Source organism: Medicago sativa, chromosome 2 (assembly GCF_051527215.1).
Source record: "Medicago sativa cultivar Bolivia chromosome 2, Bolivia_mono, whole genome shotgun sequence".
In the NCBI taxonomy this organism is placed as follows: domain Eukaryota; kingdom Viridiplantae; phylum Streptophyta; class Magnoliopsida; order Fabales; family Fabaceae; genus Medicago; species Medicago sativa.
In genome coordinates, this window is record NC_140750.1 from 88,625,320 (window position 1) to 88,639,983 (window position 14,664).

A 14,664-nucleotide genomic window follows, 5' to 3' on the forward strand; every position below is an offset into this window, starting at 1 on the left:
TTACCTATCCAACAAATTGTCACATGCTAAGATTCAATGCAAATCGGCCACATTATGGCCTTCCTAGTAAAAATGGGTCGAAAACGAGTAATGTCCTAAATTAACGAGGAGATTTTCTTAACCTCCATTTTGGCCGAATTTTTAGAGAATGCAAAAATATCCCATGGAAGTCGTAGTTATGTTGTTTACCTATCCAATGAATTGTCACACGCTAAGATTCAATGCAAATCGGCCACATTATGGCCTTCCTACTAAAAAAGGGTCGAAAACGAGTAATGTCCTAAATTAACGAGGAGATTTTCTTAACCTCCGTTTTGGCCGAATTTTTAGAGAATGCAAAAATATCCCATGGAAGACGTAGTTATGTTGTTTACCTATCCAACAAATTGTCACATGCTAAGATTCAATACAAATCGGCCACTTTATGGCCTTCCTAGTAAAAATGGGTCGAAAACGAGTAATGTCCTAAATTAACGAGGAGATTTTCTTAACCTCCATTTTGGCCGAATTTTTAGAGAATGCAAAAATATCCCATGGAAGTCGTAGTTATGTTGTTTACCTATCCAACGAATTGTCACACGCTAAGATTCAATGCAAATCGGCCACATTATGGCCTTCCTACTAAAAAAGGGTCGAAAACGAGTAATGTCCTAAATTAACGAGGAGATTTTCTTAACCTCCGTTTTGGCCGAATTTTTAGAGAATGCAAAAATATCCCATGGAAGACGTAGTTATGTTGTTTACCTATCCAACAAATTGTCACATGCTAAGATTCAATACAAATCGGCCACTTTATGGCCTTCCTAGTAAAAATGGGTCGAAAACGAGTAATGTCCTAAATTAACGAGGAGATTTTCTTAACCTCCATTTTGGCCGAATTTTTAGAGAATGCAAAAATATCCCATGGAAGTCGTAGTTATGTTGTTTACCTATCCAACGAATTGTCACACGCTAAGATTCAATGCAAATCGGCCACATTATGGCCTTCCTACTAAAAAAGGGTCGAAAACGAGTAATGTCCTAAATTAACGAGGAGATTTTCTTAACCTCCGTTTTGGCCGAATTTTTAGAGAATGCAAAAATATCCCATGGAAGACGTAGTTATGTTGTTTACCTATCCAACAAATTGTCACATGCTAAGATTCAATACAAATCGGCCACTTTATGGCCTTCCTAGTAAAAATGGGTCGAAAACGAGTAATGTCCTAAATTAACGAGGAGATTTTCTTAACCTCCATTTTGGCCGAATTTTTAGAGAATGCAAAAATATCCCATGGAAGTCGTAGTTATGTTGTTTATCTATCCAACGAATTGTCACACGCTAAGATTCAATGCAAATCGGCCACATTATGGCCTTCCTACTAAAAAAGGGTCGAAAACGAGTAATGTCCTAAATTAACGAGGAGATTTTCTTAACCTCCGTTTTGGCCGAATTTTTAGAGAATGCAAAAATATCCCATGGAAGACGTAGTTATGTTGTTTACCTATCCAACAAATTGTCACATGCTAAGATTCAATACAAATCGGCCACTTTATGGCCTTCCTAGTAAAAATGGGTCGAAAACGAGTAATGTCCTAAATTAACGAGGAGATTTTCTTAACCTCCATTTTGGCCGAATTTTTAGAGAATGCAAAAATATCCCATGGAAGTCGTAGCTATGTTGTTTACCTATCCAACGAATTGTCACATGCTAAGATTCAATACAAATCGGCCACTTTATGGCCTTCCTAGTAAAAATGGGTCGAAAACGAGTAATGTCCTAAATTAACGAGGAGATTTTCTTAACCTCCATTTTGGCCGAATTTTTAGAGAATGCAAAAATATCCCATGGAAGTCGTAGCTATGTTGTTTACCTATCCAACGAATTGTCACATGCTAAGATTCAATAAAAATCGGCCACTTTATGGCCTTCCTAGTAAAAATGGGTCGAAAACGAGTAATGTCCTAAATTAACGAGGAGATTTTCTTAACCTCCATTTTGGCCGAATTTTTAGAGAATGCAAAAATATCCCATGGAAGTCGTAGTTATGTTGTTTACCTATCCAACGAATTGTCACACGCTAAGATTCAATGCAAATCGGCCACATTATGGCCTTCCTACTAAAAAAGGGTCGAAAACGCGTAATGTCCTAAATTAACGAGGAGATTTTCTTAACCTCCGTTTTGGCCGAATTTTTAGAGAATGCAAAAATATCCCATGGAAGACGTAGTTATGTTGTTTACCTATCCAACGAATTGTCACACGCTAAGATTCAATGCAAATCGGCCACATTATGGCCTTCCTACTAAAAAAGGGTCGAAAACGAGTAATGTCCTAAATTAACGAGGAGATTTTCTTAACCTCCGTTTTGGCCGAATTTTTAGAGAATGCAAAAATATCCCATGGAAGACGTAGTTATGTTGTTTACCTATCCAACAAATTGTCACATGCTAAGATTCAATGCAAATCGGCCACATTATGGCCTTCCTAGTAAAAATGGGTCGAAAACAAGTAATGTCCTAAATTAACGAGGAGATTTTCTTAACCTCCATTTTGGCCGAATTTTTAGAGAATGCAAAAATATCCCATGGAAGTCGTAGTTATGTTGTTTACCTATCCAATGAATTGTCACACGCTAAGATTCAATGCAAATCGGCCACATTATGGCCTTCCTACTAAAAAAGGGTCGAAAACGAGTAATGTCCTAAATTAACGAGGAGATTTTCTTAACCTCCGTTTTGGCCGAATTTTTAGAGAATGCAAAAATATCCCATGGAAGACGTAGTTATGTTGTTTACCTATCCAACAAATTGTCACATGCTAAGATTCAATACAAATCGGCCACTTTATGGCCTTCCTAGTAAAAATGGGTCGAAAACGAGTAATGTCCTAAATTAACGAGGAGATTTTCTTAACCTCCATTTTGGCCGAATTTTTAGAGAATGCAAAAATATCCCATGGAAGTCGTAGTTATGTTGTTTACCTATCCAACGAATTGTCACACGCTAAGATTCAATGCAAATCGGCCACATTATGGCCTTCCTACTAAAAAAGGGTCGAAAACGAGTAATGTCCTAAATTAACGAGGAGATTTTCTTAACCTCCGTTTTGGCCGAATTTTTAGAGAATGCAAAAATATCCCATGGAAGACGTAGTTATGTTGTTTACCTATCCAACAAATTGTCACATGCTAAGATTCAATACAAATCGGCCACTTTATGGCCTTCCTAGTAAAAATGGGTCGAAAACGAGTAATGTCCTAAATTAACGAGGAGATTTTCTTAACCTCCATTTTGGCCGAATTTTTAGAGAATGCAAAAATATCCCATGGAAGTCGTAGTTATGTTGTTTACCTATCCAACGAATTGTCACACGCTAAGATTCAATGCAAATCGGCCACATTATGGCCTTCCTACTAAAAAAGGGTCGAAAACGAGTAATGTCCTAAATTAACGAGGAGATTTTCTTAACCTCCGTTTTGGCCGAATTTTTAGAGAATGCAAAAATATCCCATGGAAGACGTAGTTATGTTGTTTACCTATCCAACAAATTGTCACATGCTAAGATTCAATACAAATCGGCCACTTTATGGCCTTCCTAGTAAAAATGGGTCGAAAACGAGTAATGTCCTAAATTAACGAGGAGATTTTCTTAACCTCCATTTTGGCCGAATTTTTAGAGAATGCAAAAATATCCCATGGAAGTCGTAGTTATGTTGTTTATCTATCCAACGAATTGTCACACGCTAAGATTCAATGCAAATCGGCCACATTATGGCCTTCCTACTAAAAAAGGGTCGAAAACGAGTAATGTCCTAAATTAACGAGGAGATTTTCTTAACCTCCGTTTTGGCCGAATTTTTAGAGAATGCAAAAATATCCCATGGAAGACGTAGTTATGTTGTTTACCTATCCAACAAATTGTCACATGCTAAGATTCAATACAAATCGGCCACTTTATGGCCTTCCTAGTAAAAATGGGTCGAAAACGAGTAATGTCCTAAATTAACGAGGAGATTTTCTTAACCTCCATTTTGGCCGAATTTTTAGAGAATGCAAAAATATCCCATGGAAGTCGTAGCTATGTTGTTTACCTATCCAACGAATTGTCACATGCTAAGATTCAATACAAATCGGCCACTTTATGGCCTTCCTAGTAAAAATGGGTCGAAAACGAGTAATGTCCTAAATTAACGAGGAGATTTTCTTAACCTCCATTTTGGCCGAATTTTTAGAGAATGCAAAAATATCCCATGGAAGTCGTAGTTATGTTGTTTACCTATCCAACGAATTGTCACACGCTAAGATTCAATGCAAATCGGCCACATTATGGCCTTCCTACTAAAAAAGGGTCGAAAACGAGTAATGTCCTAAATTAACGAGGAGATTTTCTTAACCTCCGTTTTGGCCGAATTTTTAGAGAATGCAAAAATATCCCATGGAAGACGTAGTTATGTTGTTTACCTATCCAACAAATTGTCACATGCTAAGATTCAATACAAATCGGCCACTTTATGGCCTTCCTAGTAAAAATGGGTCGAAAATGAGTAATGTCCTAAATTAACGAGGAGATTTTCTTAACCTCCATTTTGGCCGAATTTTTAGAGAATGCAAAAATATCCCATGGAAGTCGTAGTTATGTTGTTTACCTATCCAACGAATTGTCACACGCTAAGATTCAATGCAAATCGGCCACATTATGGCCTTCCTACTAAAAATGGGTTGAAAACGAGTTATGTCCTAAATTAACGAGGAGATTTTCTTAACCTCCATTTTGGCCTAATTTTTAGAGAATGCGAAAATATCCCATGGAAGTCGTAGTTATGTTGTTTATCTATCCAACGAATTGTCACATGCTAAGATTCAATGCAAATCGGCCACATTATGGCCTTCCTAGTAAAAAAGGGTCGAAAACGAGTAATGTCCTAAATTAACGAGGAGATTTTCTTAACCTCCGTTTTGGCCGAATTTTTAGAGAATGCAAAAATGTCCCTTGGAAGTCGTAGTTATGTTGTTTACCTTTCCAACGAATTGTCACATGCTAAGATTCAATACAAATCGGCCACTTTATGGCCTTCCTAGTAAAAATGGGTCGAAAACGAGTAATGTCCTAAATTAACGAGGAGATTTTCTTAACCTCCATTTTGGCCGAATTTTTAGAGAATGCAAAAATATCCCATGGAAGACGTAGTTATGTTGTTTACCTATCCAACAAATTGTCACATGCTAAGATTCAATGCAAATCGGCCACATTATGGCCTTCCTAGTAAAAATGGGTCGAAAACGAGTAATGTCCTAAATTAACGAGGAGATTTTCTTAACCTCCATTTTGGCCGAATTTTTAGAGAATGCAAAAATATCCCATGGAAGTCGTAGTTATGTTGTTTACCTATCCAATGAATTGTCACACGCTAAGATTCAATGCAAATCGGCCACATTATGGCCTTCCTACTAAAAAAGGGTCGAAAACGAGTAATGTCCTAAATTAACGAGGAGATTTTCTTAACCTCCGTTTTGGCCGAATTTTTAGAGAATGCAAAAATATCCCATGGAAGACGTAGTTACGTTGTTTACCTATCCAACAAATTGTCACATGCTAAGATTCAATACAAATCGGCCACTTTATGGCCTTCCTAGTAAAAATGGGTCGAAAACGAGTAATGTCCTAAATTAACGAGGAGATTTTCTTAACCTCCATTTTGGCCGAATTTTTAGAGAATGCAAAAATATCCCATGGAAGTCGTAGCTATGTTGTTTACCTATCCAACGAATTGTCACATGCTAAGATTCAATACAAATCGGCCACTTTATGGCCTTCCTAGTAAAAATGGGTCGAAAACGAGTAATGTCCTAAATTAACGAGGAGATTTTCTTAACCTCCATTTTGGCCGAATTTTTAGAGAATGCAAAAATATCCCATGGAAGTCGTAGTTATGTTGTTTACCTATCCAACGAATTGTCACACGCTAAGATTCAATGCAAATCGGCCACATTATGGCCTTCCTACTAAAAAAGGGTCGAAAACGAGTAATGTCCTAAATTAACGAGGAGATTTTCTTAACCTCCGTTTTGGCCGAATTTTTAGAGAATGCAAAAATATCCCATGGAAGACGTAGTTATGTTGTTTACCTATCCAACAAATTGTCACATGCTAAGATTCAATACAAATCGGCCACTTTATGGCCTTCCTAGTAAAAATGGGTCGAAAACGAGTAATGTCCTAAATTAACGAGGAGATTTTCTTAACCTCCATTTTGGCCGAATTTTTAGAGAATGCAAAAATATCCCATGGAAGTCGTAGCTATGTTGTTTACCTATCCAACGAATTGTCACATGCTAAGATTCAATAAAAATCGGCCACTTTATGGCCTTCCTAGTAAAAATGGGTCGAAAACGAGTAATGTCCTAAATTAACGAGGAGATTTTCTTAACCTCCATTTTGGCCGAATTTTTAGAGAATGCAAAAATATCCCATGGAAGTCGTAGTTATGTTGTTTACCTATCCAACGAATTGTCACACGCTAAGATTCAATGCAAATCGGCCACATTATGGCCTTCCTACTAAAAAAGGGTCGAAAACGCGTAATGTCCTAAATTAACGAGGAGATTTTCTTAACCTCCGTTTTGGCCGAATTTTTAGAGAATGCAAAAATATCCCATGGAAGACGTAGTTATGTTGTTTACCTATCCAACGAATTGTCACACGCTAAGATTCAATGCAAATCGGCCACATTATGGCCTTCCTACTAAAAAAGGGTCGAAAACGAGTAATGTCCTAAATTAACGAGGAGATTTTCTTAACCTCCGTTTTGGCCGAATTTTTAGAGAATGCAAAAATATCCCATGGAAGACGTAGTTATGTTGTTTACCTATCCAACAAATTGTCACATGCTAAGATTCAATGCAAATCGGCCACATTATGGCCTTCCTAGTAAAAATGGGTCGAAAACGAGTAATGTCCTAAATTAACGAGGAGATTTTCTTAACCTCCATTTTGGCCGAATTTTTAGAGAATGCAAAAATATCCCATGGAAGTCGTAGTTATGTTGTTTACCTATCCAATGAATTGTCACACGCTAAGATTCAATGCAAATCGGCCACATTATGGCCTTCCTACTAAAAAAGGGTCGAAAACGAGTAATGTCCTAAATTAACGAGGAGATTTTCTTAACCTCCGTTTTGGCCGAATTTTTAGAGAATGCAAAAATATCCCATGGAAGACGTAGTTATGTTGTTTACCTATCCAACAAATTGTCACATGCTAAGATTCAATACAAATCGGCCACTTTATGGCCTTCCTAGTAAAAATGGGTCGAAAACGAGTAATGTCCTAAATTAACGAGGAGATTTTCTTAACCTCCATTTTGGCCGAATTTTTAGAGAATGCAAAAATATCCCATGGAAGTCGTAGTTATGTTGTTTACCTATCCAACGAATTGTCACACGCTAAGATTCAATGCAAATCGGCCACATTATGGCCTTCCTACTAAAAAAGGGTCGAAAACGAGTAATGTCCTAAATTAACGAGGAGATTTTCTTAACCTCCGTTTTGGCCGAATTTTTAGAGAATGCAAAAATATCCCATGGAAGACGTAGTTATGTTGTTTACCTATCCAACAAATTGTCACATGCTAAGATTCAATACAAATCGGCCACTTTATGGCCTTCCTAGTAAAAATGGGTCGAAAACGAGTAATGTCCTAAATTAACGAGGAGATTTTCTTAACCTCCATTTTGGCCGAATTTTTAGAGAATGCAAAAATATCCCATGGAAGTCGTAGTTATGTTGTTTACCTATCCAACGAATTGTCACACGCTAAGATTCAATGCAAATCGGCCACATTATGGCCTTCCTACTAAAAAAGGGTCGAAAACGAGTAATGTCCTAAATTAACGAGGAGATTTTCTTAACCTCCGTTTTGGCCGAATTTTTAGAGAATGCAAAAATATCCCATGGAAGACGTAGTTATGTTGTTTACCTATCCAACAAATTGTCACATGCTAAGATTCAATACAAATCGGCCACTTTATGGCCTTCCTAGTAAAAATGGGTCGAAAACGAGTAATGTCCTAAATTAACGAGGAGATTTTCTTAACCTCCATTTTGGCCGAATTTTTAGAGAATGCAAAAATATCCCATGGAAGTCGTAGTTATGTTGTTTATCTATCCAACGAATTGTCACACGCTAAGATTCAATGCAAATCGGCCACATTATGGCCTTCCTTCTAAAAAAGGGTCGAAAACGAGTAATGTCCTAAATTAACGAGGAGATTTTCTTAACCTCCGTTTTGGCCGAATTTTTAGAGAATGCAAAAATATCCCATGGAAGACGTAGTTATGTTGTTTACCTATCCAACAAATTGTCACATGCTAAGATTCAATACAAATCGGCCACTTTATGGCCTTCCTAGTAAAAATGGGTCGAAAACGAGTAATGTCCTAAATTAACGAGGAGATTTTCTTAACCTCCATTTTGGCCGAATTTTTAGAGAATGCAAAAATATCCCATGGAAGTCGTAGCTATGTTGTTTACCTATCCAATGAATTGTCACATGCTCAGATTCAATACAAATCGGCCACTTTATGGCCTTCCTAGTAAAAATGGGTCGAAAACGAGTAATGTCCTAAATTAACGAGGAGATTTTCTTAACCTCCATGTTGGCCGAATTTTTAGAGAATGCAAAAATATCCCATGGAAGTCGTAGTTATGTTGTTTACCTATCCAACGAATTGTCACACGCTAAGATTCAATGCAAATCGGCCACATTATGGCCTTCCTACTAAAAAAGGGTCGAAAACGAGTAATGTCCTAAATTAACGAGGAGATTTTCTTAACCTCCGTTTTGGCCGAATTTTTAGAGAATGCAAAAATATCCCATGGAAGACGTAGTTATGTTGTTTACCTATCCAACGAATTGTCACTTGCTAAGATTCAATACAAATCGGCCACTTTATGGCCTTCCTAGTAAAAATGGGTCGAAAACGAGTAATGTCCTAAATTAAAGAGGAGATTTTCTTAACCTCCATTTTGGCCGAATTTTTAGAGAATGCAAAAATATCCCATGGAAGTCGTAGTTATGTTGTTTATCTATCCAACGAATTGTCACACGCTAAGATTCAATGCAAATCGGCCACATTATGGCCTTCCTACTAAAAAAGGGTCGAAAACGAGTAATGTCCTAAATTAACGAGGAGATTTTCTTAACCTCCGTTTTGGCCGAATTTTTAGAGAATGCAAAAATATCCCATGGAAGTCGTAGTTATGTTGTTTACCTAGCCAACGAATTGTCACATGCTAAGATTCAATACAAATCGGCCACTTTATGGCCTTCCTAGTAAAAATGGGTCGAAAACGAGTAATGTCCTAAATTAACGAGGAGATTTTCTTAACCTCCATTTTGGCCGAATTTTTAGAGAATGCAAAAATATCCCATGGAAGTCGTAGTTATGTTGTTTACCTATCCAACGAATTGTCACACGCTAAGATTCAATGCAAATCGGCCACATTATGGCCTTCCTACTAAAAAAGGGTCGAAAACGAGTAATGTCCTAAATTAACGAGGAGATTTTCTTAACCTCCGTTTTGGCCGAATTTTTAGAGAATGCAAAAATATCCCATGGAAGACGTAGTTATGTTGTTTACCTATCCAACAAATTGTCACATGCTAAGATTCAATACAAATCGGCCACTTTATGGCCTTCCTAGTAAAAATGGGTCGAAAACGAGTAATGTCCTAAATTAACGAGGAGATTTTCTTAACCTCCATTTTGGCCGAATTTTTAGAGAATGCAAAAATATCCCATGGAAGTCGTAGTTATGTTGTTTATCTATCCAACGAATTGTCACACGCTAAGATTCAATGCAAATCGGCCACATTATGGCCTTCCTACTAAAAAAGGGTCGAAAACGAGTAATGTCCTAAATTAACGAGGAGATTTTCTTAACCTCCGTTTTGGCCGAATTTTTAGAGAATGCAAAAATATCCCATGGAAGTCGTAGTTATGTTGTTTACCTATCCAACGAATTGTCACATGCTAAGATTCAATACAAATCGGCCACTTTATGGCCTTCCTAGTAAAAATGGGTCGAAAACGAGTAATGTCCTAAATTAACGAGGAGATTTTCTTAACCTCCATTTTGGCCGAATTTTTAGAGAATGCAAAAATATCCCATGGAAGTCGTAGTTATGTTGTTTACCTATCCAACGAATTGTCACACGCTAAGATTCAATGCAAATCGGCCACATTATGGCCTTCCTACTAAAAAAGGGTCGAAAACGAGTAATGTCCTAAATTAACGAGGAGATTTTCTTAACCTCCGTTTTGGCCGAATTTTTAGAGAATGCAAAAATATCCCATGGAAGACGTAGTTATCTTGTTTACCTATCCAACAAATTGTCACATGCTAAGATTCAATACAAATCGGCCACTTTATGGCCTTCCTAGTAAAAATGGGTCGAAAACGAGTAATGTCCTAAATTAACGAGGAGATTTTCTTAACCTCCATTTTGGCCGAATTTTTAGAGAATGCAAAAATATCCCATGGAAGTCGTAGCTATGTTGTTTACCTATCCAACGAATTGTCACATGCTAAGATTCAATACAAATCGGCCACTTTATGGCCTTCCTAGTAAAAATGGGTCGAAAACGAGTAATGTCCTAAATTAACGAGGAGATTTTCTTAACCTCCATGTTGGCCGAATTTTTAGAGAATGCAAAAATATCCCATGGAAGTCGTAGTTATGTTGCTTACCTATCCAACGAATTGTCACACGCTAAGATTCAATGCAAATCGGCCACATTATGGCCTTCCTACTAAAAAAGGGTCGAAAACGAGTAATGTCCTAAATTAACGAGGAGATTTTCTTAACCTCCGTTTTGGCCGAATTTTTAGAGAATGCAAAAATATCCCATGGAAGACGTAGTTATGTTGTTTACCTATCCAACGAATTGTCACTTGCTAAGATTCAATACAAATCGGCCACTTTATGGCCTTCCTAGTAAAAATGGGTCGAAAACGAGTAATGTCCTAAATTAACGAGGAGATTTTCTTAACCTCCATTTTGGCCGAATTTTTAGAGAATGCAAAAATATCCCATGGAAGTCGTAGTTATGTTGTTTATCTATCCAACGAATTGTCACACGCTAAGATTCAATGCAAATCGGCCACATTATGGCCTTCCTACTAAAAAAGGGTCGAAAACGAGTAATGTCCTAAATTAACGAGGAGATTTTCTTAACCTCCGTTTTGGCCGAATTTTTAGAGAATGCAAAAATATCCCATGGAAGTCGTAGTTATGTTGTTTACCTATCCAACGAATTGTCACATGCTAAGATTCAATACAAATCGGCCACTTTATGGCCTTTCTAGTAAAAATGGGTCGAAAACGAGTAATGTCCTAAATTAACGAGGAGATTTTCTTAACCTCCATTTTGGCCGAATTTTTAGAGAATGCAAAAATATCCCATGGAAGTCGTAGTTATGTTGTTTACCTATCCAACGAATTGTCACACGCTAAGATTCAATGCAAATCGGCCACATTATGGCCTTCCTACTAAAAAAGGGTCGAAAACGAGTAATGTCCTAAATTAACGAGGAGATTTTCTTAACCTCCGTTTTGGCCGAATTTTTAGAGAAAGCAAAAATATCCCATGGAAGACGTAGTTATGTTGTTTACCTATCCAACAAATTGTCACATGCTAAGATTCAATACAAATCGGCCACTTTATGGCCTTCCTAGTAAAAATGGGTCGAAAATGAGTAATGTCCTAAATTAACGAGGAGATTTTCTTAACCTCCATTTTGGCCGAATTTTTAGAGAATGCAAAAATATCCCATGGAAGTCGTAGTTATGTTGTTTACCTATCCAACGAATTGTCACACGCTAAGATTCAATGCAAATCGGCCACATTATGGCCTTCCTACTAAAAATGGGTTGAAAACGAGTTATGTCCTAAATTAACGAGGAGATTTTCTTAACCTCCATTTTGGCCTAATTTTTAGAGAATGCGAAAATATCCCATGGAAGTCGTAGTTATGTTGTTTATCTATCCAACGAATTGTCACATGCTAAGATTCAATGCAAATCGGCCACATTATGGCCTTCCTAGTAAAAAAGGGTCGAAAACGAGTAATGTCCTAAATTAACGAGGAGATTTTCTTAACCTCCGTTTTGGCCGAATTTTTAGAGAATGCAAAAATGTCCCTTGGAAGTCGTAGTTATGTTGTTTACCTTTCCAACGAATTGTCACATGCTAAGATTCAATACAAATCGGCCACTTTATGGCCTTCCTAGTAAAAATGGGTCGAAAACGAGTAATGTCCTAAATTAACGAGGAGATTTTCTTAACCTCCATTTTGGCCGAATTTTTAGAGAATGCAAAAATATCCCATGGAAGACGTAGTTATGTTGTTTACCTATCCAACAAATTGTCACATGCTAAGATTCAATGCAAATCGGCCACATTATGGCCTTCCTAGTAAAAATGGGTCGAAAACGAGTAATGTCCTAAATTAACGAGGAGATTTTCTTAACCTCCATTTTGGCCGAATTTTTAGAGAATGCAAAAATATCCCATGGAAGTCGTAGTTATGTTGTTTACCTATCCAATGAATTGTCACACGCTAAGATTCAATGCAAATCGGCCACATTATGGCCTTCCTACTAAAAAAGGGTCGAAAACGAGTAATGTCCTAAATTAACGAGGAGATTTTCTTAACCTCCGTTTTGGCCGAATTTTTAGAGAATGCAAAAATATCCCATGGAAGACGTAGTTATGTTGTTTACCTATCCAACAAATTGTCACATGCTAAGATTCAATACAAATCGGCCACTTTATGGCCTTCCTAGTAAAAATGGGTCGAAAACGAGTAATGTCCTAAATTAACGAGGAGATTTTCTTAACCTCCATTTTGGCCGAATTTTTAGAGAATGCAAAAATATCCCATGGAAGTCGTAGCTATGTTGTTTACCTATCCAACGAATTGTCACATGCTAAGATTCAATACAAATCGGCCACTTTATGGCCTTCCTAGTAAAAATGGGTCGAAAACGAGTAATGTCCTAAATTAACGAGGAGATTTTCTTAACCTCCATTTTGGCCGAATTTTTAGAGAATGCAAAAATATCCCATGGAAGTCGTAGTTATGTTGTTTACCTATCCAACGAATTGTCACACGCTAAGATTCAATGCAAATCGGCCACATTATGGCCTTCCTACTAAAAAAGGGTCGAAAACGAGTAATGTCCTAAATTAACGAGGAGATTTTCTTAACCTCCGTTTTGGCCGAATTTTTAGAGAATGCAAAAATATCCCATGGAAGACGTAGTTATGTTGTTTACCTATCCAACAAATTGTCACTTGCTAAGATTCAATACAAATCGGCCACTTTATGGCCTTCCTAGTAAAAATGGGTCGAAAACGAGTAATGTCCTAAATTAACGAGGAGATTTTCTTAACCTCCATTTTGGCCGAATTTTTAGAGAATGCAAAAATATCCCATGGAAGTCGTAGTTATGTTGTTTATCTATCCAACGAATTGTCACACGCTAAGATTCAATGCAAATCGGCCACATTATGGCCTTCCTACTAAAAAGGGGTCGAAAACGAGTAATGTCCTAAATTAACGAGGAGATTTTCTTAACCTCCGTTTTGGCCGAATTTTTAGAGAATGCAAAAATATCCCATGGAAGTCGTAGTTATGTTGTTTACCTATCCAACGAATTGTCACATGCTCAGATTCAATACAAATCGGCCACTTTATGGCCTTCCTAGTAAAAATGGGTCGAAAACGAGTAATGTCCTAAATTAACGAGGAGATTTTCTTAACCTCCATTTTGGCCGAATTTTTAGAGAATGCAAAAATATCCCATGGAAGTCGTAGTTATGTTGTTTACCTATCCAACGAATTGTCACACGCTAAGATTCAATGCAAATCGGCCACATTATGGCCTTCCTACTAAAAAAGGGTCGAAAACGAGTAATGTCCTAAATTAACGAGGAGATTTTCTTAACCTCCGTTTTGGCCGAATTTTTAGAGAATGCAAAAATATCCCATGGAAGACGTAGTTATGTTGTTTACCTATCCAACAAATTGTCACATGCTAAGATTCAATACAAATCGGCCACTTTATGGCCTTCCTAGTAAAAATGGGTCGAAAACGAGTAATGTCCTAAATTAACGAGGAGATTTTCTTAACCTCCATTTTGGCCGAATTTTTAGAGAATGCAAAAATATCCCATGGAAGTCGTAGCTATGTTGTTTACCTATCCAACGAATTGTCACATGCTAAGATTCAATAAAAATCGGCCACTTTATGGCCTTCCTAGTAAAAATGGGTCGAAAACGAGTAATGTCCTAAATTAACGAGGAGATTTTCTTAACCTCCATTTTGGCCGAATTTTTAGAGAATGCAAAAATATCCCATGGAAGTCGTAGTTATGTTGTTTACCTATCCAACGAATTGTCACACGCTAAGATTCAATGCAATTCGGCCACATTATGGCCTTCCTACTAAAAAGGGGTCGAAAACGCGTAATGTCCTAAATTAACGAGGAGATTTTCTTAACCTCCGTTTTGGCCGAATTTTTAGAGAATGCAAAAATATCCCATGGAAGTCGTAGCTATGTTGTTTACCTATCCAACGAATTGTCACATGCTAAGATTCAATACAAATCGGCC